General features: G+C 50.7%; 1 protein-coding gene and 1 non-coding gene across 2 annotated transcripts in view; both read right to left on the reverse strand.

Annotated features, from left to right (window-relative positions):
• Positions 1–15800, reverse strand: part of Myh9 (myosin heavy chain 9) — an 85934-nt gene extending 70134 nt beyond the window's left edge. The window contains exon 1 of the mRNA XM_006991907.4: positions 15550–15800. The gene's annotated coding sequence lies outside the window, so the exon portion shown is untranslated. The remainder of the gene's footprint in view (positions 1–15549) is intronic.
• On the reverse strand, positions 14233–14334 carry LOC121824580 (U6 spliceosomal RNA). Its single transcript, XR_006066508.1, has one exon. It is a non-coding gene; the product is annotated as a U6 spliceosomal RNA (small nuclear RNA).
• Positions 15801–25465: the final 9665 nt, after the last annotated feature.

The raw sequence follows: 25465 nt of genomic DNA on the forward strand, positions 1-25465 counted from the left end.
TAAAGACGCATGTAGAGATCTGTGCGCATAGACCTGTGTTCACAGACATGCTCATAGCATGCACACAGAGATGGCAGCACAGAAATGCCCCAGAAGATGCTGGGATCGAGACAAAGTGATGCTCTGAGTTGGACTCTCCTGGATGCAGGCACTGAGTCGTCTCTGCTGTCTGGGTGAGGGAGGTGTGAATCAGCTAGCGAATCACTCAGAATCTCCCTTACAGAGCCCAGCTCAAAAGAGCACACAGCTGTTAACTTCATCCCAACTGCCTCCACACACAGCAGCGCTGTCAGGTAGCTTCTGTTGGTACCCTGATTTGCAAAAGAGACAACTGGTACATGGCTTGCTGTTAGCGTCTGCATCCTGCAGTTCTGGGCTCCAGGGTCCTGCATCCAACCCTTTTGCTCCCTGCAGCCTAGGATGCAATAAGGCAGCAGACACACGAAGCCAGGGATCCCAGCAGACACCAGATCAGAAAGGAGAACGCGAAGGCGACTCTGGTCTCCTTGTCCCATAGCTGAAGTGGTCCTCAGGCCTGACACTGACCTTTCCTGCACCAGACTCCCCGTGCCAATCCCTTTGAACTTGATTCCTCTGAGGTGGGATGCTGGGAGAGGAAGAGGGTCATCTCCCCACTACAGCTCCTCCCAGCTGTCTCAAAGGGACCACATAGAATATACAGGAATTTAATAAGCTAACCACAACCAATCCGGAATGTCCCCGTCAGTCTGGGCACAACAAAGCAGCCTGTAAAGCCGACAAGAGCCTTTGAGTCCCCCCCCACCCCAGCGTCCAGATGGCCTAGGCACCCAGATGGCCCCAGCACCCAGACCTCTACTCAGGTCCACAACAGAGGACCACATTCTTCACATTCTTGTCTGAAAGCCAGAAGAAAAGAGGTGGGTGGAACTGGGGGAGGGGCTCTGCTACTTCAACCTAAAGATAATTAAAGCCCGGGACTGGTTTTCCAAGGAAAGACAGGCCCAGCCCACAGCAGCCAACTTGGGCACTTTCACACAGTGCGCGCTTCGGCGGCAAGGCGTGTGGTGGAGCCGTGCTACCTGTGAGCCTCCCCAGACTGCTCCCATGCAGGACACACAGCTGAGAAGCGGCAGGAGGGCCTCTGCAGCTCTTCCGTCCTCTGTGCCATGAAGTTGGGAGTTCTAGCCAGAAGCCTGGAACTCACTACCTGCGGCCAGGGCTGGGGAGGAGGGGGCGGCTAGCTTGGGGGAGCCCATTGCTGGGAGGGCAGGGGAACGCCACGTGCCCCACAGTCGGGGGATAATGAGGCATTCCTCCTGAGCACTCGACTATACATCGACTCCTCCTCCTCACCCCGACAGGGACAGGAAACAGTGCAGGCAGCAGGCTGTGGGCAGAAGGCAGGCTGAGAACAGCAGGCTGGTGGGGGCCGGCAGGAGGAGGCACGCTGGAGAAGAGAAGCAGAAGCTGGGTTCTCTAAAGAAAGCGGGCTAAAGATATCTCCTCCCTAACCCCCCAAACACACACCTGCTGACCACATCTGCCCTGGCCTGCCCACGCTCACCTGAAGTGGGATCTTATACCCGATACCAACAAGTCAGTAAGCGATTGGAACCCAAAGCCACTGTGGCAGAAAACCCATGTCACCATGGCCCATAAAATGGTGGCATGAAGCAGGGTGTTGGTGGCATATGCCTTTTATCCCAGCACTCGGGAGGCAGAGGCAGGTGGATCTCTGTGAGTTCGAGGACAGCCACAGCTACACAGTGAAACCCTGTCTCAAGGGGGAAAAAAAAAAAGATGGTGGCATGAGAAGGTGGGAGGCCATGAGAACAAAAGATCTTAGCTCTCTCATCGTCTACCTATAGCCTGATTCTTAGGTTCCTGGGAGTCTCAACACGCCCAGCTATTAAATGAGAGCACTACTTCTGACAGCCTTCCTTGTAGGAAACTTCAGCCACAATCACCTGGATGTGACTTCAAGTTTCATACAGTCATAATGACAAGACTGACATATAAAATAGATTTTTGTTCGGATGGTGGTGCATGCATGTGTTTCTGTGTGTGCAGAGGCCAACACTGGTGTCTCTCCCCCTTACTTTTATTTTACGTGTGTGCGTGTGTTTGCCCGAATGTGCGTCTGTGCACCACCTGTGTACAGTACCCACAGGACCCGTAAGAAGGCACTGGGCCCACTGGAACTGGAGTTACAGACAGTCGTGAGCTGCCGGGTGGGTGCTGGGAACCGAACCCCAGTCCTCAGGAAGAGCAGTGAGTGCTCTTCAGTGCTGAACCATCTCTCTAGCTCTCCACATAATTTTTTTAAACAGAAGTCTGTCACCGAACCTGCAGATCCCCAAGAAGGCCCCAAGAAGCATATAGTTGTGCTGGGCAAACTATATGTAAATAAAATGCAAAATAAGAAATACAGCTTCACTGAGCACCAAAACCCCTTGAGGAATTGCTTCTTTTCCTCCATCATAGATTAGGGGAAAAAAAAAAGTCACACAGTCACAGTGGTCACATAACTTACAAGTGAGAGAAAAGCAATTAGTCAGAAGCCGGAGCCCCTGTCTATTATATAAGTACTGGACACACACTTTATGGTAGTTAGGCCTCAGAAGCCAAGGAAATACAGCCACCCATCCAAGGCCACCACAGCTAAGGGAGGTGCTGAAATTAACGCAGTGTGTTTGACCAGTCAGGTATAAACATGTTCCCGTTTCCCCAGTCCACCATGGGACTTCAAGGGACTTCACAAGGGTCCTGATGGCGGCGAGGCGAGGCCCGAAATGGAGCCAGCACTTCCGTGAGAGGTCGGAGTGGCGCCCCACTTGGATCTGAGGTGGAAAGGGACACTGAGGGCAGGACTGGGATGGGGGGTTGTGCACCTGCTGCTTCAGGTCCCTCCAGACTGCTGAAGGTACCCCATCCTTCGGCTGTCTACAGAACACCAAGACAAGAGTCAGGTGGGGGGGGGGGGCGCAAGGGGGCAGTTGCTTGGTCCAGTTTCAATATGCAGCCGAGTCTAGCCTTCACTGAGCTCCTCTATGGCCCGAAGACATACTAACCTATTTACACGTGAGAAAGTGGGGATCAAAGCAGACTAGGAAGTAGTAGGGGTGAGTAGAGCACGCCTTTAGTCCCAGCTCTGGGGAAGCAGAGGCAGAAGCAAATGGATCTCTATGAGTTCAAAGCTGCCCTGGTCTACATAAAGATTTCCAGGCCAGCCAGGGCTACATAATGAGACCCTGCCTTAAAAAACAAAAAACAAGCCGGGCGTGGTGGCGCACGCCTTTAATCCCAGCACTTGGGAGGCAGAGGCAGGCGGATCTCTGTGAGTTCGAGGCCAGCCTGGGCTACCAAGTGAGCTCCAGGAAAGGCGCAAAGCTACACAGAGAAACCCTGTCTCGAAAAACCAAAAAAACAAAACAAAACAAAAAAAAAAACACCAGGAAGTGCTAGACCTGAAAAGGTCACCAGAATGTCTGGGCTGCTCTGGGCTCCTCTGATGGCTGAAGACCCACCTCAGGTTGTTATCCACAATGGAAACAGCACCTTCTGTTGATGATTAAGTCAAATCCAATATGACTAGTGTCCCTCCCTTAAGAGATTAGGACACAAATATGCTGAGGACAAGTATGTGATGACACATTAAGATGGCCCCACTGGGACCTTGACTTCCAGCCTCCAGAACTGGGAGAACAAGCGCCTGCTGCCTAGTGGCCCATCTGTGGCACTTCGCCATGGCCATTGCAGCAGCCTGGAGTGATGGCTGGCAGTGAACTGATTCCTGTGGCTGCTGTCTGCCTCCATAGCATGCACACTGCAGGGACGTCCAAGGACTTACTCAGTGGCACAGTCCCAGAACCTACGACAGCCTCTAATGCACACCCAGCCGTTCCATCCATAGCTAATGAACAAATAACCTGGATAAAAAAAAGGGATCCAAACTCAGCTGCTGCCCCGTCCCCACCATGTGCCACTTCCTCCTCCCATTTCTGATTCTTACATTCCCTTCTCCCACCTCCACTATGACAGCTAGTAAATAATGTAAAATAGCATAAACTCAATGATAATCTTTGGCCTGCAATCACCAAACAGCAGTGTAAACAGGAAGTGAATAAAGATACAAGGGGGGACTGGAACGACAGTGCAAACAGGAAATGAATAAAGCTCAAAGGGGGACTGGAGAAATGGGTCCGCCATCCAGAGCTGCTCCTGCTCTTGCAGAGGATCCAGATTCAGTTTCCAGCACCACATGGTGACCAATAACCGTCCATCCATTACTCCACATTCAGGAACCCAATGCCCTCTACTTACATGAAGGCAATACATATCAACTAATCTCTTTTTAAAAGGGTCACAAAGGGCCTCACCCTAACTAGGAACATTCCACCAGCTGCTGGACTCCTCCAATTACTTTTTTATTAGTACCAACTTCAACCCATGTGTGAAAAGAAAGCTAGGTTAAGCCTTGGATTGTGTTGCTTTGAGTAAAGGGGGGCGGTATTGAGAACCGTGACAAACCTCAAACCCAAGAGGCCTGGGGCTGATACAAATACAGACTGCAGAGTGGAGAGAGGACCCAGGAAGGTGAGCAAAGATTGCAATGCCCAAGTCCACCCCAGCCGGCTTCATTCCCCCAGCCGGGCAGGTGGCAACAAGCTTCTGGCTCCTTCCCAAGCAACAAGTTACCTCTCCTGCTCTCTAAGAAGACCGCACATTTCAGAAAGCCTCAGTTCACGGGAGTGTGAACTGAGCACTGAGCGGTGGGGTGGGGGCTCTCCCTGACAAAAGCAGGCACCCACCGCCATCCTGAAGTCCAGCTGCCCTGCAAATAATATTTCCCCACTTACAGATAAAAGATCTGTTCAAAAGCTGCCACTAGGATTCTGAAACTTCCTTTTTACAACAAAGCCAAACTGTTGCAACTTATTGCTACAATTCTTACACCATCTCAGCAAGGCAGAAGCCTCAGCAGAGTCCTGGGCCCCTGGCAAGGTATCTAGATGTTTTCTGACCCTCCCCGCCCTCATGGGTGGGGCCCTATCCCCTCTTCCTTCCTCCTCCCGCCCCTCAGCAGTCTTCTTCTTACTCAGTATGGTCCTCAGCAGCCGACCTCATACTGTGAACAAGGCCCCTTGGAGACTTTTGGTCCCCCACCTCTTCCACACAGGTTTTCTGAGCCAGGTCTTGTAAGCTGCACAGGTATACACAGAGACAGACATAGGGCTGGGAGGCAGAGAGTGGAAGATCTCCCTCCACAGAGCCTGCAAAGGTCTCCCAGCAACTGGTCCCTGAGCTTCCTGACAGCTCATGAATGACAAAGTGGTTTTACCAGCTTTCTATGAACCGGACTGGGCACCCAGCAGCCCAATCTCCTCTGCAAATCCCCATTTCTCCTCCGCAACACCAAAGGCAGCGACCATGTTCCTAGGACCAGACCTGAGCGCAGAGAGAGCAGCCCAGTGACCTCAGGCACCAGCCTCTTGATACGCAACCCTCTCTGGAGAAGACCCACGACAGACGCTCAACAGCCAGCTGCTCATCGAGTGAACACATTAAGAGTCAATAAAACCCACGGTACTTCCCGACAATGTGAACAGTACTACCCCCTCAGTGGACAATAACATGGCCATCATACCCAGTGTGATGATGTGGCGACATAGAAAACTTCAGATTACAGCTCTAAATGAGAAATCAGAGGACACAGCATCGCTCTGCTTGGGATTTGGTGAAGTGCACGCAGGTGTGTGCGTGACTGCACATGGGCATGTGTGTGCACGCGCAGGAAACCCAGAAACTCCAATGGTGGGGTGCTTCTAGGCAGTGTTGTTGCCATACCTGTGCTGTGAACAACAGGCTCCTGGCTTTCCTTTTCAACTTTAATAGACAGTTTCCAAGAGCAATGGCTGTTTCCCAACAGTCCGTGAAAAATCTCACCTCAAGTCCTTTGTCTGGGTATAACATGGCTGACCACCCAACCAGAGGACACGGGCAGCCTGCCCGGCACCCAGTCAGAGGCTAATGACCTGGGAGTGGAATGCAGCACTCGAATTCCCAGGAAATGGTGCAAGGACGCAAGCCTCCTCCGTGGGCTGCCTTGGGCTCTGCAAAGGCTAGGGCCTACCAGAGAGGGCACCTTTCACCAGTCCTGAGTCACACCTGAGTCACTCCTGAACAAAGCTTCAGCAGGGCTAACATGCCCAAGAGCACAGTCCCAACCCTGCTTCCTGGACACGTCATGCCCTGCCCTCTGATTTTACCACTGGCTCAAGCGCCACCTCCTCTAGGCAGCCTTCTCAGATTCCCCAAGGCCTTCTCCCTGTAGGAGTGGAGCCCCGACTCAGCTCCTGCACACAAGAACCACGCTTCCTGTGCCTCCGTTCTCCCAGCACCTGGCCCTGGGGTCCAGCTTTGTGCGGCATGGGAATCCGTGTTCTGCGGTGTGGTTAATGAATAACTAAGGGTCGGACGGGCAGACAGACAGAGGAAGGGATGCAGCAGTGCACCACGCTCGGGCATCAGCAAGAGCACGCCTGTGAGACAGCAGTGGGCTTCTGGCCATGGGCAACACTGCCTCCAACAGCAACCAAGTTATCCTGGGCTGGACTCCACGCTAGCAGCCTCGGTCCTCTCACCTGCCCTCCCTCCCTCCCTCCCTGAGCTCCATACTCAGGGAAAGAATAGCTGCAAAAAATATCACTTATTTACTGAGGCACAGGAGGCCTCAGTGAGTGGCCAACAGCAGCAGCGATGATGGTGCTGATGATGGTGCTCTTTAACGAGCTCACAGGCAGAGAAGGAGAAAGTCATGGGAACCAGTCCATCCTCTTTGCAAGCGAGGCCATGCCTACCCTCAGTGAAGGGTGTTGCAAGGCCAGGAAACTGAAGTGCCCCCCTTTCCTGGTTTAAATCTCTGTAAGGCAATTCCTCAGCAAAATGAATGAGTTTCTACTTCCTAGGGGCAAGAAGAGCATTCATCAGCGTGTAGCCTGTTATATATAGGTGCTCAAGAAAATCTAACCCGGGGCTGGAGAGATGGCTCAGAGGTTAAGAGCACTGGCAGCTCTTCCAGAGGTCCTGAGTTCAATTCCCAGCAACCACATGGTGGCTCACAACCACCCGTAATGAGATCTGGTGCCCTGTTCTGTCATGCAAGCGTATATGCAGGCAGAACACTGTATACACAATAAATAAATATTTAGAAAAAAAGAAAAAGAAAATCTAACCTGTCACTAGCACAACTGTGACTCAACTCGGAAACCCAGACTCTTGGGTTGCTACTCTTCCTCCTGGCTAGTTTTCTAAATCCAAACTGAGAAAATGCCCACCAACCCAGACTGGCCCTGGCAAGCCTGTGGGACATTTCTTTGACTAACGATAGATATGGGAGGGCCCAGCTAACCTGGAGTAGTGCAACCCCGGGGGCAGGTGGGCCTGGGCTGTGTAAGAAAGCAAGCTGAGAGAGCCAGGAGGAGAAAGGCAGGAGCCTCCAGCTCCCTGCCCTGACCTCCCTTCAGGACAGACTGCAGATCTAAGCCTAATTTAAAAAACCCTTTCCTCCCCAAGTCACTTCTGGTCATGGTGTTTCAGCACAGCAACGGAAACCCTAAGACAGGCACCACAGAGGCCTCAGCTGGGTTCAAGCAGCGGGGACTGAAGCTGACTTGGCCCTGACCCTATGCTAAGGCAAGGGGGAACCTTTGGCTTCCCAGGCCTCACAGTCCAGCCAGCTCTAAGATTCCTAACCCTCACCCCCATTCTGGCCTAGTTAAGTCTCCAAAAGTGTTCCGCTGCCTCGTTCTTCATGTTTACCACACAGGAAGCTGCCTTCTCCAGCCCAGTGACTTCACATAAAACACAGGAAACACAGGCACTCTACATAAAGGTGCCTCTGCTGCTTTCTAAACCCTTTTTTCTTCACGCTTACCCAACTCAGACCGGAGTAACAAGCTGAGCTGCGCTGTGAGAAGGAGGATACACAAGGGGCTGGCCCCCTCTGAAGCCTCAACAGCAAGCCCAGAAGCCTGCCCACCGGTTCCTTCCTGCATCACTTAGCTACCACCACACCTTGTTACCAAGGAGCAGCTTCGGGGAATCAATTTCATCTCTGTGACTTGAACACGTATCTCCTACCATCTGAGAAGAGATGTCGACAATAACAGAAGGGGAGGGAGGGAAGAAGACGGGACGAAGATGAAGAATGCTCCATCTCAAAGCTGGTATGTTGCAGATGGGAAACTGAGGCAAGCTGCAGGAGAGACAGTCAATAGAGTCCAGTCCCAGGTCTGCCCGAAGCCAAAAAAATAAAAAAATCTTGGCTTCTTTCTTCAACAAAAAAATAACTGATCCGGAGACTCTGAGTCAAAGTTACTAGAAATTCAAGCTGGCTGAGGACAGTGAGTGCCAATGTGGCTTTCAGGATGGCCCACCCTTCTGCTTGGCCCTACCCCATAAGAGATACTAATTTCTTTCCCTCTCTTTTCTTTTTAGCTTTGGGAACTCTTTCAACCCAAGGGCCCCACCCAACTGGAAGAAGTTCAGACAAAGCCAACACCTCCCCCATTCTTTAACTTGCTGCCTCTCAAAGGAAAAGATGTTTTAGGGAGGGAAGAAGGCTTCTGAGGGAAGGCTAAGGGAGCCGAGCATGCTGCTTGGCTACCTGCCCACAAAAGCCAAGAAAGATGGTACCGTTCAAAAGCAATTTCTCCCGCCTGAGTGAGACCAGGAGCAACTGTCGGCATGAACCCTGGGCAAACCCTCATCAACATGGGAGGAAAAAAGTATTTCTTTAAAAACTATGCCCAAGAGCCCTTCGACGCAGACATTCTACAAGCCTAAGCACATTCAATAGAAGGGGACTTTTTGTTTTGGTCTGGTTTCTTTTTTAAAGACGGGGGTCTCTATGTCGTCCTGAATGGAAGGTCTGGAACTCACAGAGATCCGCCTGGCTCTGCCTCCTGAGTGCTGGGATTAAAGGCGTGCGCCACCACCATTCCCAGCATTGACATCAATGGTTCTTCTTTTAATTGGGATCAGTTAGAATCAATATTCAGAGATTGGGGGGTATTTCTGGGGGGGAAGCACAGTGGCAAAGTAGTTGCCTAGCATCTAAGCCTTGGGACTGACTGATTCCCAGAACTGCACAGTTAGAAAATTAAAAATAAAAAGTAGAAAAATCTAAGGGTCAAGTTTCCAAATTGTAAATGTCCTCTTGGTCAGTGATATCCTTATAAATGAAAGAAATTCATCTATCTTAACACATAAACATTATGGAGACAGGCATCTGGCCCACTGGGACCATAGAGGCCTCCCTGGGAGACCCCGTTTTTTCCTTGGCAAAGCACCATAAGGACCTAGAGATCTGTCGGAGAGGCCACAAGGAAGTAACTTGGGGCATGGAAAAGATCAGTCGCCCTTACCTCTAGGCAGCAGATAGGCTGCGGTCCAACCTGTCCTGCAGGAGACTCACCCTTGGCCAGCGACTTCCTTCCAGAGAGCACTTCAAGCTCCCCGGCCAAGAGAGGGTCCTGGGCATTCACAACCAGCATGGAGAGGCCTCACTCAGCCCAGGCCAGGAGCCTCCTTCTTCTCCAGCCACCTGCCCAGTGCTGAATCACCTCAGGCTCGGGGAAACCGGTCAGAGCGGAGCCTGACTAAGTCCAGCACAAGCGTGCCTCAGGTCCTTTTTAAAGAGACTCACATCAGACCCAAGGAGCAGCTCCCCGTGCCTCCAACCACCTGCCCATGTGGTGGCAGGCCCACTTTAGAGCCTGGCTCACTGTACGAGCTCTCGGGTGACTCACGCCACTCTGACTTTCCACGCCGTCTGGCAGGGGACAGGGCCTGCTCAAAACCCTCGGAGGCTCTTCCTCAGGCTTCCCCGGGGAAAGGCATGAGGAGAGCTGGCAGCGTCTCCAGCACCCATAGAATCTGAGGCTGGCATCAGCCCTTCCTGGAGACAAAGGCCAGGGTCCCCCCCAAGTCACCATGTCCCTTTGATCATACTGTCAAGAACTTGAGTTTTTCCACTGCTAATGCATTAAAAACCACAGACCAGATGTCTGAGCAATTAACCAGGGCAGAGCAGAAAAGGGGTGTACTTTCAAAAGCTATGACCCCAAGTTACAAAAGAAGGGGACACACACCTTTAATCCCAGAACTCAGGAGGCAGAAGCAGGAGGATCTCTATGAATTCAAGGCCAGCCTGGGCTACACAGTGAGATCCTGGCCAGCCAAGGCTACACAATGATGCCTTGTCTCAACAACAAATCCATGCAAGCTTCTTTTTCTCATAGCCAAAAACAGGAATCACCCCCCATATTTCCCAGGCTGGGGTGGGTGATGGGATGATCAGAAGAGCACATCTGTCATTCTAGTGAGATTGAGGCAGGCTGAGGAAAACAGGACTCAAGTGTTCGAAGCCAGAAGAGCAGGTCAGTCCGTTTTTAAGCCCTTTCCACCTCCGCCAGGTGAGATGGCACAGACCTGCAATCCCAGCATTCAAGTGGTCAGGGGTGGAGAGGCAAAGGCTAACCTGAACCTAACCTGGACCTTACAGTGAGATCCTGTCTCAATAAAACAGCAGAGGCGAAAGGGTTCCCACAAATGGGAACACAGCACACAGAATCTAGCTGTGCCTTTTCATCCCCCTCAGAGAACAGGCCCTGTGAGCACAGAGAGATTAGCCTGTCTTTTAAGGGCTGCAAGGATTTCCGCTGTACAGCTGTGCCACGATTAACGTGACCTTTCTAATGGACAGCGAGCTTGTTTCCTGCCTTCTTCTCTGGCGATGCCACAGTGACTATCCTCACATTTCCTTCTGCACAGTTATCTGTGGGGTCAGTGCCTAGAATGCAGTTAGAAGGGAATTCGCTTCAGCAGATGCTGTCAAAACTACCTTCGGAGAAGAGGTGTGCCTGGAGCTGAGAAATGGCTCAGTGGTTAAGAGTGTGCACTGTTTTGGCAAAGGACTGGAGTTCGGTCCTCAGCACCCACATCATGTGGCTCACAACTGCTTGTAACGCCAGCTAAAGGGGGAAATCCCACACCTCTGGTCTCTTCCGGCACCTGTACTCATAACATCACACACACGCACACGCACACACACACACACACACACACACACACACACACACACACACGCACACACACACGCACACACACTTTTTTTAATCTCTACCAAAAAAAAAAAAAAAGGTATGCAACATATACTCCACCCATAAAGCACTCAAGCGGGGAGGCAGAGGAAGTCCCTCAACTGTAGAGTTTCCCAGGCACCCCTGTATACCAGCAGGCACATGAACAGCTGCTACACTCTTACAGGGAATGTGGTCCTCTCTAACAGATCAAACCTACCTTCTACCAGCACCACAGCTGGAAGCCAGGTCTCCAGATACACAAGTCTGGTGGTGTTCTTTCCACACTACCCTTGCCTATCACCTAGAACATGGAAAACCATGTTTTAGGAAAAGACCAAAAAAACATACAGCCAGCGTGAACAACTTCTGCCTAGGCCAGCACCTCAAAACAAGCCATTTAGCCCACAAGCAAGCATACCCAAAAGCATCAACAGCCTTAAAGCCACTATGATTTTGGCATTTTGCCCCGCCCCCGCAAGGCGGACCCCCCCCTGCAAGCACCCAATGATACATGGACCCCTTTTTAGAGGTAGAAAAAAAATGCTGAGTTGGGAACCAAGGTAAATGGTTTACCCTCTACCCTACATAACTACCTAGTGAGTGAGGTAAGACTGATAAAATCTATAAAAAAAAAAAGAAAAGGTGTACACGGCCACTATACAGCAGGCCTTTCCCATGATTACTCCTTCTAGTTCTTGCATTCAGTTTTGCAGAGTAGATCCCGTGATTCCCATGTTCCAGATGGGAAAACTGAGGGAGTTGAATAATGTGTGGGATGTCACAAAGCAAGTGGGAAGGGGTAGATTTGAACTCTGCCTTATCACCACAGTTCATGTTCTTTCCCTGACCCACTCATGCGTCCCACTCAGTGGATTAAAGACCCTTGCCACCAAGTCTGAGTTAGATCCCAAGGATCCCATGGTAGAAGAATCAACTCCCCTAAGTTAGTGTCTCTCTCTCTCACACTCACACTCACACACACACAAACTTTTCTGTATTAAAAATTTATTTATTTATCTATTTAAAACAGAGGCCCCTGAGCCAGTTGCCTAGGCAACCAGTGTTCTGTTGTCACCAGAGGCCCTGAGCCCAGGGGCTCAGAGCACCAAGGGTTAAAAGCTGAGGCGGTGATTCTCTGGGGCAGCACAAAAGGAAAATGTACTTCCTGCCCCTGCGGGCGGAGATGCTGTTTTATGCTCAGTAAATTAGGACGTTTGTTTAATTAAGAGAACACACAGATTTTGTTATTCTAAATATTTTTGGAACATGATGCTTGGAGGAAGCTGTCAAGGCAAGGATTTTTTTTTACTTTGCTTTAGATCCCCCCCAACCCCCAAGAGAAGGAAAACAACAGCTAACCCCTCCTCCCCTTTTGAAATAAAGATGTCAAGCTGGTAGGGACTGTCTTAAGTACTTTATTGAAGGATTAGTTCGAAGAGGAAGTGAGCAAAACCCCAGCCAGCCCCATTTCTAGCAATACCCTAGCGGCTCCCTAACAATGCTGCATTTTTTAGTGTGTTTCTCTAAGAGCTAAGAGATCCTTGTTTGGCTTTTTTCTAGAGCAAGACCAGGCAAAAGGCAGGCTGTGATTAACATGCACCCTTTATTCTACAAGAGAGAAGCTGCCCTATCTCCTAACCCTTTGGTTAAAAAGTTCAAAAATTAAAGTAAATAAATAAATAAATACAAACCAGATAAACCAGAACCCTGTCCTTCCTCTCCTCTCCCCTGTGAGGCCCTTCAGACCAGCAGCCCCACTGAGATTCCCTGACTCTCAGCTTCCCTTCCCCCGCCCCCCAGGGTGACATAATGCCTCCCAACAGAACTTGCTAATGCTGGCTGGAGGGGAAGCTGGGTCTGCCCACCTGCCCTGCCAGGACCTGCCGAGTACAGGAGCAAAGTTCTGGAGTGTCACCCACACCACACACACTGCCTCTAGAACGGCACTGAGCAATCCCTCGATGCTTTTAATTACTCCCCAATTATCCATTAAATGACTCCCCACTTTCCTTCACCACGTGCTTGCCTCAGATTGCCAAGCCTGAAATGTCTTCCTTCCTCCTTCCTCGTGGTGGCTTCCCTGCGTGCCCTGGACAGCAGCGGCGCCCCCCTAACCTAGGAATCCCTTGAGTCCTTTGTCCCTGGCTTGTTTGGGACACAGCACAAGCTTTCTTTGTACCTCAGTGGGCCACGGTTACCCCTTGAAGCCGACCAACTTCCCCAGGACACAAGTCTCTTCAGGAGGCCAATAAGCTCTCACGGGGCAGTCCCATGCCGCGGTACCTTTCCGGAGTTCTTGTCATCTCCACCTCACACTCAAGTCACCTACTGATTTGTCTCAGCTCTCCCCTAAAGTGCCTGCGGGCAGGGGCCAGGTCTTACTCAACTCACACCCACCCCACCCCACCCCACCCCATCCCCACACACACCACCTGGCAAAATCCCTGGCAGGAGAAGCCAGTTAAATATTTGCCCAATTACACATCTACAGGCCCTTCCCCCACCCATGGCAACCTTGTATATAAATTGACTGATATTGAGAGATTGTCTTAAACTGGCCTTCAAGCAGGCTGCCTCCGGAACAAAAAGGTAGACAGGTGAGGTTATCAGCCTGGCCTCTAGACGGTGGAGTCAGAAATGGCTACAATGTTGCTGTGAACAAGGGGCTAAAATTCTTCCCCTTCAACAGTTACCTTTTTTTTTTTTTTTTTTTTTGGTTTTTCGAGACAGGGTTTCTCTGTGTAGCTTTGCGCCTTTCCTGGGACTCACTTGGTAGTCCAGGCTGGCCTCGAACTCACAGAGATCCGCCTGGCTCTGCCTCCCGAGTGCTGGGATTAAAGGCGTGCGCCACCACCGCCCGGCTAACAGTTACCTTTTTAATTTGTTGTTGTTGTTGTTTACTTAACTTGGTCCAAGACTGGAGAGGGACCCCAGGGTGGTCACACAGCTGCCTAAACAGCGTGAGAAGTTCAGGTGGAGGTCCTGAGGCTGGCTGGCACCCAGCAGATGAGGGAGCGCCACTCAGGCAAGGAGACCTCCCAGACGTGCTCCAGAGTGAGCCGCTTGCCCAGAGATGGCTGGGACACGCCAGTCTGCGTCGGCTAAAAATATGGAACCCTTAACGAATTTGCGTGCCATCCTTGCGCAGGGGCCATGAATTTGTGTATCGTCCCAATTTTAGTAGGGGTGCTACCGAAGGGAGCAGGCTAGCGTTACTCGGAAATCCTGCTAAATCCAGAAAACCACTCAGCGAGAACCGAAAAGCCACTGGACCTCTCCACTGCCCAGCCGGAGTAGCCTCCGGGTCTCCCAAGAAAGACCCGGGACTTCCCAGAAACCTTTTCCCTAACACCGCTGGGTGGGGCCTCAGGCACCCGCCCCGGCCCACCCTGCCCTCAATTTCACTACTGCCCGCAAGCAAGTCCTGGAGGATTCAAACTCCGCTGCTTGGAGGATATGAGGACCAGGAGAAGTGGGGAGCAGTTCTGTCCTGGGCGTGGTCCCAGAACAGGATGGGGTGAGGACCCTTGCACAGGGAAGTGGGGGATGTCTTCAAAACTCCGCCTCTAACCCTAACATAAAAAGATGCAGTAGTAGCCGGGCCTGGTCCTAAACTCAGGGCCAGCTCCCAGACACTGGTCCGGGCGTGGCGTCCCAGGGTGCGGTGGAATCAGGTGCACGCCTGGGCGGCCCGACGATTGCGGACAGACCCAGGCCTTTTGCCCTCGGGCAACAGAAACCCAAGGCTAGATGAGGACAGGCGGGGGTCTTTCTGGCGTCATGGGCCCCGCAGCAGCCGGGTCCCCTTTTCCCACGCACCCAGCGCACCTCTCTCCGCCCCCTCCCGGCCTGTAGGGTGACGGGCGAATGAGGAAGTCCGCTGCGGAGGGCGGAAACCGAGCTCGGCTCAATGTCTGCGGCGGGACCGACCGATCCTGACTCAGAAGGACACCCCGACAGCTGCCAAGCGGTCCCCGCCTGCCCGTTACCTCCCTTTGCAAAACTTAGAGGAACCGCTGCCCCGAGCCCGCATCCTCATCCCCGTGGGCTCGGCGGGCGGTGCGCGGATTGCGGCGTTCCCGAAGGGGTTAAAAAGTTTGCGCCAGCCGGCCGTCGGGGAGGCGGGAGTGCACAGGCGACAGGAGCAGGCCGACTTCCCAGTGCCCAGACCGGGAAGACTCCCAGCAGGGCGGGGACTGTGTCCCCCGGCTCCCTAACCCCAAGGCCTCGCTGCCTAGCGCCCCTCGGGTGAGGATGCGGAGCCCGGTTCCAGGCGTTCGCGCCCGACCGCGCCGGAGCCGGCCACGCGGAGGCCGAGAACCACAGGGCCGCCGGCTCCAAATGCCGAGCGTCTAGTCGCCGCGCGCGCGCGCGCGCTCGGGAGTCCCGGGGCGGGACACACCGGCAAGGGCTCGCTCACCTGAACCTGGGTTTGCCCGGGGAACAGGCGCTGGTTCTACAGAGGGGACTTTCGCGAGCGCTCGGGCGGCGCGGCGGGGTGGAGCGAACGCGAGACTCGAGCCGCAGCAGGTCAGGTTCTTGAGCCTTCCGTGCCCTGCCCAGGAACCACGGTGATCTGCGCGCCTCACCGCACCCAGCTCGGCTGAACGCCGCCCGCCCCTCCCTCCCTCCCTCCCAGAAGAGAGGGCGGGTCTGAAGCCCTCTACGGGTCGGGGGCGGAGCTCCCGAGAGCGCCCGCCCACTCCGCCCAATCCAGCAGGAGTCTGGCCTAAACTGACACATCATCAGCCTATAAGCAGACAAGGGACGGATGCCAACCGGCCAGGATTCCTCCTCCCCATCCGTCCCCAACTCCGCCCACCCCACCTTCCCCGCGCTTCCTAGGCGGGAGCCCCGCCTCGTGGGGCGGATCCAACGGACAGCCAGGTTACCGGACGAGGATTGACGTGAACTATACCCAATCAGGAGTGGGCGGCTCCGGCGCGCTGGGCTCCCGGTCCCGGCTCTGATGCGCAGCCTGGGCCGGGCCGAGGCCGGCGGGAGAGTGCTGGGAAGGTCTGAGGCTCTGACACTCCGCCCCGCGAGCCGTGTTTTCCCTTCGTCCTGCCCTACCAGGAGAACAGATATTAAGTACCATATATGGGAAAAGTGGTATTTTACATAATTATGATGGCTGTGGGGGCGGGCATGGCTTCAACCCTGCATTCCGTGTGGGCGTCCTGAGTTCGATTTGGAGCCTGCTCGCGGCTGTCCTCCAGCCTCTGAACCTTTGCTCTGGTGGTTCCCTCGGCTTGGAATGCTTTACCTCCTAGTAATTAACTTGGGACACATCCTCTGAGATATTTGTCGCTAAATTATTTTTAAGGGTGTATTGTATTTATTTTAGTTACTAAACACCAGAGCATTTTTTTTCCTCACTTCTCATTTAATCCATCAGAAATCTGTCCACACATTTTTTTTCTGCCCTGATTATAGGTACCACTTTCACCATATCCGTTTCGAGTGGTATCCATTGATCTGTGTGGTCGATCGTTCAGTACGTCAGTCAGTGGGGATAGCTTTTAATCACTTTATGAGAGCAAATTTCTCGTCATTGCTCTTAACTGTTGGAATGTTCTCGCTAACACAGCTAAAACAATCCTTCCAAATGAACTTCAGCGAAAACTTACATTCTAAAGACAAAAGACAGCTTAAAAAAAAAAAAAAGGTTTTGCAGCCCAGATGACAAATGATTATTACTAACAATATATTAAAGATTGCTTCCTAGTTGATAAGCAAAATCCAAATGCTCCGAAAGAAAAAAATGGCTGAAAACATCCAGGGGTGATGGGTGGTACACCGGAACTCAAGAGGCTGAAGTAGGATACTACTACTACTGAACTACATAGACAAGCAGTCCAAATATGTGAAATAAACAGCCAATAATTACTATTAAAACTGATCATCAAGAGGCTGGGGATGTAGTTCAGCTATAGAGTATGTATCTGGCATGTGCAAGGCTTGGGTTCAATTAGCAATAACATACACACTCAATTTACTAAGAACAGACTTTAAAAGAGAAGTGCCTGGTGGTGTACACCTTTAGTCCCAACACTTGGGAGGAAGAGGCAAGCAGATCTCTGTGAGTTCAAGGCCAGCCTGGTCTACAGAGCAAGTTCCAGGACAGGCACCAAAGCTACACAGACCTTGTCTTGAAAAAAACAAAAAACGAAAGGAAGGAAGGAAGGAAGGAAGGAAGGAAGGAAGGAAGGAAGGAAGGAAGGAAGGAAGGAAGGAAGGGAAAGAAAGAAAAAGAAAGAAAGAAAGAGAAAGAGAGAGAAAGAAAGAAAGAAAGAAAGAAAGAAAGAAAGAAAGAAAGAAAGAAAGAAAGAAAGAAAGAAAGAAAGAAAGAAAAGAGAAAGAAAAAACCCAGAGGCAAAAGGTAGATAGAAGCCATCTAAGGCCAGGCATTCATAAGTAATAATAAGTCTCCGTGTGCATTTATTTGGGAGCTGGGTAGCGGGACCCCAAAAGAGCAAAAGAGTAAAAAGAACCAACTAAAATCCCTGTCTCAAACGAGAGGGAGCAAGCCAGTCCATGGCTTTATTTACTAAAGCTTCACATATACCTCCAGCATCAGCAGTTCTACTCTTAAGCATATATCCAACAAAAAATAATGACTAAGGTCTATCCCTGGAACCCACATGGCAAAGGAGAGAACCTACCCCCACAGGTTGTCCTCTGATGTACACAAAATAAAGTTTTCAATTAAAAAAAAAAAAGCCAGGTTTGATGGCACATGCCTTTAATATTAGAGGTTAGCACTTGGGAGGTAAGGTAGATCTCATGAGTTCCGGGACAGCCAGGGTTATGTAGTGAGACCCTGCCCTCCCACTCTAAAAAGTAGCAGGAAAAAAGTCAATCAATATAAAACTGTGTTGTTCATGTTCATAATTCCAACACTCCTAACACTCAAAAGGCTGCAGCAGACAGTGAGTTGGAGGCCAGCCTGGGCTATATAGTGAGACCCTGACTAAAAAAAAAAAAATAGTAATAATAATAATAACAGGATAAATTGGTCTACACTTGATTACTATGCAGACATGAAAAGAGAGAGAGAGAAATCAACAGCCTCATCCCCCCACCAAAGATCTAGAAACTCCCAGGAACTTGGTTTCTTTCTTGCTCCACTCGGTGCTTCCTCCCTGGCCTGGTGACCTAGGTGGGTGGACACTTCAGGAATGCAGGTTCAGCTGCTAGAGTTCCTTCTGAATGGTTTCACCAAGCTACCCACACCTCTACCAGAGGTGCACACTGATAGAACTTCTTACCCTATATTAAGCGCATTATTGAAGAATTATCTTATTTCATCCCCCACGATGATATTATCCCCACTTTGCAGATAAGGAAAGCAAGACTTAGCAAAGTTAAATGACTCTCCCGGTTTACCCACTCATCTACTAAGCAGTGGCATTGGCGCTCAGACCAGGCAAATGCAACCAGCTGCCCAGGCTCTCAGCGCTGCACTGCCCACTGTGACCAGCGGAAGCTCTCTTCTTTGCGGCCTTCAACTCCTTTCCTGGATTTCCAGCCCACTCTGCCACCTGCAGCTGTACCAGTCACAGAGGGAGCTGCCAAGTCCGTGTTCCACACAGGCCTCCAATTTAGCGATCTTTTCTCTCTCTTTTTTTTTTTCCTCAACTTTTAAAAATTACAATAAACACTCTGAAGGAAACTAGGTCAGCCTGCAACAGAGACACTTGCACATCCATATTTACTATGGAGGCAGGTTGGATGCCCATCACCAGGTAAACAACGAACAAATGTGCTGGATCTACACAATGGACTTTAGCCTCGAAGAAGAATGAAATAAAATGATGCCATTCACAGGGAGATGGGTGGAACTGGAGAGCATCGTGTTAAGAGAAATAAGCCACGCTGGGAAAGACAATACCATATGTTGTCTCCCGTATGCAGAATCTAAATTTAAATTACAATACTTGTAGCCAGATATGGTGATGCATGCATGCCCGTAATCCCTGCATTTGAGAGGTAGAAGCGGGAGGATTAGGAATTTAAAGCCTCATTCTCTAATGTCAAACATGGAAGTAGGAAGGGGCTATGTTAGGCAAGAATGGGGTCTAAAAGATGGGGACAAGGAACAAGGAAGAGTAATAGGGAAGAAAGACAAGTATTGCATAGTGTGTGTGTGTGTGTGTGTGTGTGTGTGTGTGTGTGTGTGTGTAGGTCAAAGGACAGCTTGCAGGAACCAGTTCTCTCCTTCCACCATGTGGATCCTGAGGACCACATTTGGGTCTTCAGGCTTGCCAGTAAATAGTGCTTTACTCACTGAGCCATACCTCTGTTTCCTTTCATATGTGGAATCTAGATTTAATAATAATATATCCGGGAGGATAGACAAGGGAAGGTAATAGAGGAGAGAATATGAGCAAAGTACGTGTGTGTGTGTGTGTGTGTGTGTGTGTATGTGTGTGTGATCACTAAATCCATGATTTTGTTGACTAGAAAAATCAATAAAAAGTATAAGTTATAAAAAAAATTAAAATTGTGTTATCCGGGTGTGATGGTACACATCTTTAGTTAAGTACTCAGGAGGCAGATGCAGAAGGATCTCTGAGTTTGAGACCAGCCTGGTCTCCAGAATATTCAGCACTACATAGAGAGACTCTGTCTCAATAACAGAAGATAAATAAATAAAAATTGTGTTAAAATATGCACAGTAGCCAGACAGTGGTGGCGCATGCCTTTAATCCCAGCACGGGGAGGCAGAGGCGGGAGGATCTCAGTGAGTTTGAAGTCAGCCTGGTCTACAAAATGAGTTCCAGGACAGCCAGGGCTGTTACCCAGATAAACCTTGTCTCGAAATACGCCCCCCTCCCAAAAAAATGCACAGTAAAGTTTACCGTGTTAGAGCCATTTTTAAATTGTATTTTATTTTTATTTTTTATGTGTTGATGTTTTGTCAGCATCCATGTGTGTAAGCCACGTGTGTGCCTGGTATCCAGGGACACCAGAAGGCATCAGATTCCCTGGACCTGGAATAACAGGTGGTTGTGAGCCATCATGTGGATGCTGGAAATCGAACCCAGGTCCTCTAGAAGCACAGGCAGTGTTTTTTAACTACTGAGCCACAATCAAATGTGTGTCTCGGTGGCACTGAATGCGTTTATTGTGCCGCCATCGGTATCCATCCATAGACTCCGCCTACCAAGACTGAAAGAAGCTTTATGCTCACCACACAGCCACGCCCATTCTCCCCTCCCCAGCTCCCATAGCCACCATGTTACTTACTTTCTGCCTCTGATTTAAGGAGCCGGCCACCATTCCTGACCCTTTCTACTTTTTTTAATCAGGTCTTCTGGGTGGGAGTTTTTGAGTTGCAGAGTTCTCTGTATATTTATTCCTCATCATCTGTGTGATTTTCTTGCAGCCTGCAGGTTAACTTTCTGTGGCCAGTGTCTTTTAGGATCTGAATGTACTTTAAAAACAAAAACAAAAAAAAACCCAGGGCCCTGGACTTTTAATCCCAGCACTCAAGAGGCAGATGGATCTCTGTATGTTAAAGACCAGCCTGGTCTACATAGTGAACTCCAGGATAGCCAAGGTGTAGTGGGTAGCCATTCCAGCTTGGATCTGGAAATTCCAACCCCCATTGAGACTCTGGCAACTGTCATGCCTATGAGGCGGGGGCCCCTATCTCAAAAAAAAAAAAAAAGAAAGAAAGAAAAAGAAAAGAAAAGAAAAGAAAGAAAAAAGAGAGCTGGGCGGTGGTGGCGCACACCTTTAATCCCAGCACTCGGGAGGCAGAGGCAGGCGGATCTCTATGAGTTCGAGGCCGGCCTGGGCTACCAAGTGAGTTCCAGGAAAAGCGCAAAGCTACACAGAGAATCCCTGTCTTGAAAAACAAAAAACAAAAAACAAAAATCAGGGCCTTCCTTGATCTTTTGTTTTATTTTTATTTTTTAAAGTTTTTTTTGTTTGTTTGTTTTTCTGGGCATAATGGTTCACACCTTTAATTCCAGCACTTAGGAAGCATAGGCAGGCAGATCTCTGTGAGTCTGAGACTAACCTGGTCTACAGAGCCAGTTCCAGAGCTACATAGTGAGAGTCTGTCTCAAAAGGGGAAGGGTGGCCAGATAGTTGATGCGGAGGTTAAGAGCACGGACCAGTCCTACAGCAGACCTGGGTTCTGTTCCGGGCACCTCCATGTCAGCTCACAGCCGGTAACTGCACAGACAGATGACCGAATACCATCTTCTCGTGTCCTCAGATGTCAGGCACAAACATGCTGTGCACACATACGCATAAAATTAACAAGTCTTTTTCAACATTATTTTATTATTATTATTAGTGTGTGTGTGTGTGTGTGTGTGTGTGTGTGTGTGTGTGTGTGATGTGTGTGTGCATGGGTGCAGGTGTGGCTGGCTTCACAAAACTCCTTTCGCTGCACAAGAAGACGCAATTCTCTAAGCGCCTCTGTCCTGCCCAAGAGCCCTTTTGATGTCTTCTGTGAATCTCAGACCCTTAGACTGTTTGCCCCAGACCCCCTACAAGTCCCTGCCGCCCCTGAGAAAGCCACGTCTCTCCTGCACAGCCTTCGGTACAAGGTGCTCACTGCACTGTCAGCCAGACAAGCCACGGCCACACCACTGCTTTCATCCTGACTCTGATGATTCAGACTCCTGGGCTCCTACCCATCCTTCAAAACCCCAACCCCCACTAGAAAGAGAGCTTTCCCTCTGCTCCACCTATGTATGACATGTTTGTGTCTCTCCGGCAGGACTTCTCCTTTTCTGCTGTGTGTCTGTCTTGGGCTGCCTGAGAAGAATCTAGACTCTGCCTGGATTGAATTATTCTGTGCCTCAGTTTGCACTGTTAAGCTGGGGCTGGTGATAGTCCCTGCCAAACTGGGTTGTTCTGAGAATCAGGTGATTTGCTATATACGTCGAGCGTCGGCAACGGGGCCAGTGCTGGTAGGGCCAGTGTTTGCTGGGACAAGGAAGAGGTGGGCTCCTGTCTTACTGCTTCCGACAGGTCATGTGCCAGTGCAATGCTGCCTAGGGACTTTCTGATTGGCCGGACTACATGGCGGGTGCTGGGATTCAGTGACAAAGCGCAGCATGCTCTAAGAGTCTTATGCTTGCAACACTTGCCAAGGTGGCCCAGCCAGGGTGGAGGAGAGCATGCAGGCAAAGGCCAAGAGGGAGGAGATGCAGCCTGTGCAGGGGGAGGGGGGAAGCGTCATTTGGATTGTGGCATTGCAGTCAACCTTCCTTGTAGGGGCTTCGTAGAAACCGGAAGTCCCAGGGCAGGGAGGTTGAGTATAGCAACAGGGTACAGTGAGCACCCACAAAGCCCGGATTTGAAACCCAGCAATAAATACGTAAATAAAACTAAAGCCAAGGCCAAGAGCTGAGAAGAACCCTGAGCCACTGAAGCCAAATCTGCTTGCTGGGTCTGAGTCCTGACGAAGTCTGAAAAGCAGCTGGCATTGGTGACTGCAATCTGTCATCATCCCAGCACTTGGGAGGCAAAGGTAGGAGGATTACCACAAGTTTGAGGCTAGCCTGGGCTATATAGTAAGTTCCAGGCCAGTCAGAGCTACCTGGGAAGACCTTGTCTCAAAACAAGACAAACAAAGAGCAGTGAGTTTAATCTGAGGAGACCCACTGTGTGCGACACTAGAATCTCTACAGAGTTGGGGTACAGCTCAGTGGTAGGTCGCTTGCCTAGCATGCACAGGCGCATGCGGAAACTCTAAGGCAGGCATGGTAGCACATGCCATGATACCAGTACTCCGGAGGCTGGTGCAAGAGGATGACAAGTTGAAGGCCAGCCTGGGATACATAGCAAGGGCCTATCTGAAACAAACTTTCAAAGGTCTCTAATTTCTAGAGGGAGTTCATTAAAGCAGTGAGCCCAACATTCTTTCACACCATTTGTTATTCAAGCTATCACTGAGCACCAGCCAACTAGGGCCATGCCTGCCTTCCCTGTCCCCAGAGGGGCGATCGCTAGAGAGTCTTCTCGCTAGCATCCAGCCAACAAACATGACCCCCTATCTCTAGTTCAGCCACACAGCCTAGAGCCCAGCTTGATCTCCATGCCTACATGCTCTTGCTCTTCTCCTTGTGCCTTTGAGTGCGGCTCTGCCTCCAGGGACCTCTCTGGAGCCTCCCACCTGGCCTGGTGCCCTCCTCTTTGCTCCCACAGAACCCTGGGCTCCCTGCTAACATAGTACTCTTCTGTTCACCCCACCAGCTTGCCTGCCTCCTGAGTTTCCTAAGGGCACCTCAGGATGTGTGTGTGTGTGTGTGTGTGTGTGTGTGACCCAACATGGAACTCAGAATCTTGAAAGACCTACAATAAGTATCTGTATAGTGAATAAACAAATAAGCCAATAAAAATTGTGAGAGTGCATATGAACCCAGCACACTAATGCCACACTGGAGAGTACAATTCTGCATCTGTGTGGGCCCACACACCAGTGCTGGGAACCAAACTCACAAACATGCTGCTGGCTCTTCCCAGCAGCTCTATTGGGATATAACTCCCATTCCACAGATTCCACTCACCTAAAGAATTCGATCCTGTAGATTTTTGTCTGTTTAAAGCTGTGCGATCATTACCACCATCTGCTTCTAGAGTATTTTCAATCCCCTCCCCTCAAAGTAACCTCATGTTCATCAGCAGCTACTCCCCATTTCCCCAACCTTCTCCATCCCACCCCCACCCCTGTCTGGAAGTAGACAACCATTAATCAACTTTCTGGATGGATTGGCCTCTTCAGAACATTCCACAGAAATGGCATCACAGCGTGTGGGCTTTTGTGTCTGGCTGCTTTTATTTAGCTTAGTGTTTCAGGAACACGATTGCATCAGAGCATCTGTGGGTATCTTACTCTTTCCTATGGCTGAATGGTATCTCCTTCTATGGCGAGACCATATTTGATTGACCCAGTAATAGGCAGGCTGCAAGAAGGTGTGGGGCAGGGAGATTTTGCAATAGTGTTTTCCGGCTGCCTCATTTCATCTTGGTGTTTACTGTTTAAGGAGGCTTATGCTTACCTTCCTTTTCATAGATGAGTAAACTGAGGCCTGGGCGACATGTCAAGACTTGCCAAAGATCCCAGGCAATTAAATGTCAGGGGAAGAATGCTGCGTAAGCTCTTGCTTTGTGTCCTTCTGATCCCTCCCAGGCCGGTGTAGGTTTCATGTTCCTTTTCCCTCTTGGGCCCACTTGGCCATGCTCACTGAGCCTGGATCCACCTGGCCTTGGATTCCCAAAGGTTTGGGTGCGTGATCCGGAGGAAGAGAGTCAAGCCTATATCCTCTCTGGTTTGGTTGGTTGATGGATTGATTGACTGTTGATCTTGTATGTGTGGGTATCCAGGCCAGAGGCCAACTTACAAGAGTGGCTTCTCCTCTTCCACCATGTGGGTCCCAAGGCTCGGTGGCAAGTACCCTTATCCTCTGCACCATCTTGCCGTCTCCTGATCTGGATTTATAAGCCAGAGGCTGGTCCCTTTCCACCCTCAGTGGAGACAGGTCACTTCTAAAGCACCAGCATGGGTGAAAGTAATGGAACCACAAGGCCACCTTCTCACTCCAGGAGTCCGTGGCCCTCCCCTCACCCTGCAGAAAAGGGGCCTCTGCCACCCACCCCAGCGCCTCCCAGCCCTTCCCTCACCACTTCCTTCTGCTCAGCCCTCTTGCCACACCCTTCCTCTCTACCTGCAGGGGACTTGAAGCATGCCTCTGTTGCAGGGTTTGTGACTCTGGAGCATGATGGACCTCTTCAGGGTCTGTTCCTCCAAAGCTGGCAGCTGCATGCCTCTCCTGAGCTGCCATTGCGTTAACTCTGTCTGGAGTGGCCAGATGAATGCCTCGTACTATGTTAATGACAGTGCAAGCCACGGGCTGAATGTTTTCCAAAAGCCATTTGATCCTAATAGCCCTGTGAGGTGTGTCTAATCTCCTTTTTATAGCAGAAAAACTGGACACTCAGGTGAAGTTTACAACCCAGGTCCTCAGAGAGAAAGAGGGAGGAAGGGGAGGAGGGAAGGAGGGAGAGGGAGGGAGAGGGAGAGGAAGAAGGAGGGGATAAAGGAAGGAGGGAGACACAGTCTCTTGTCTCCTTGACCCCTCCTTCCATCCCCTTTAAGGGTAGCGAGTGTCCCCACTAAGAAGCAAGTGTCAAATTTAGAATCAGAGGCTAGGAATGGTGGCCCGTGATTTTAATCTCAGCACTCAGGAGGCAGACCAGGTGGATCTCTGTGAGTTCAAGGCCAGCCTGGTCTACAGAGTGAGATCCAGAACAGCCAAAGCTACACAGAGAAACCTTGTCTTGGAAAATCAAAAGGAAGGAAGGAAGGA

Source organism: Peromyscus maniculatus, chromosome 20 (assembly GCF_049852395.1).
Source record: "Peromyscus maniculatus bairdii isolate BWxNUB_F1_BW_parent chromosome 20, HU_Pman_BW_mat_3.1, whole genome shotgun sequence".
In the NCBI taxonomy this organism is placed as follows: Eukaryota; Metazoa; Chordata; class Mammalia; order Rodentia; family Cricetidae; genus Peromyscus; species Peromyscus maniculatus.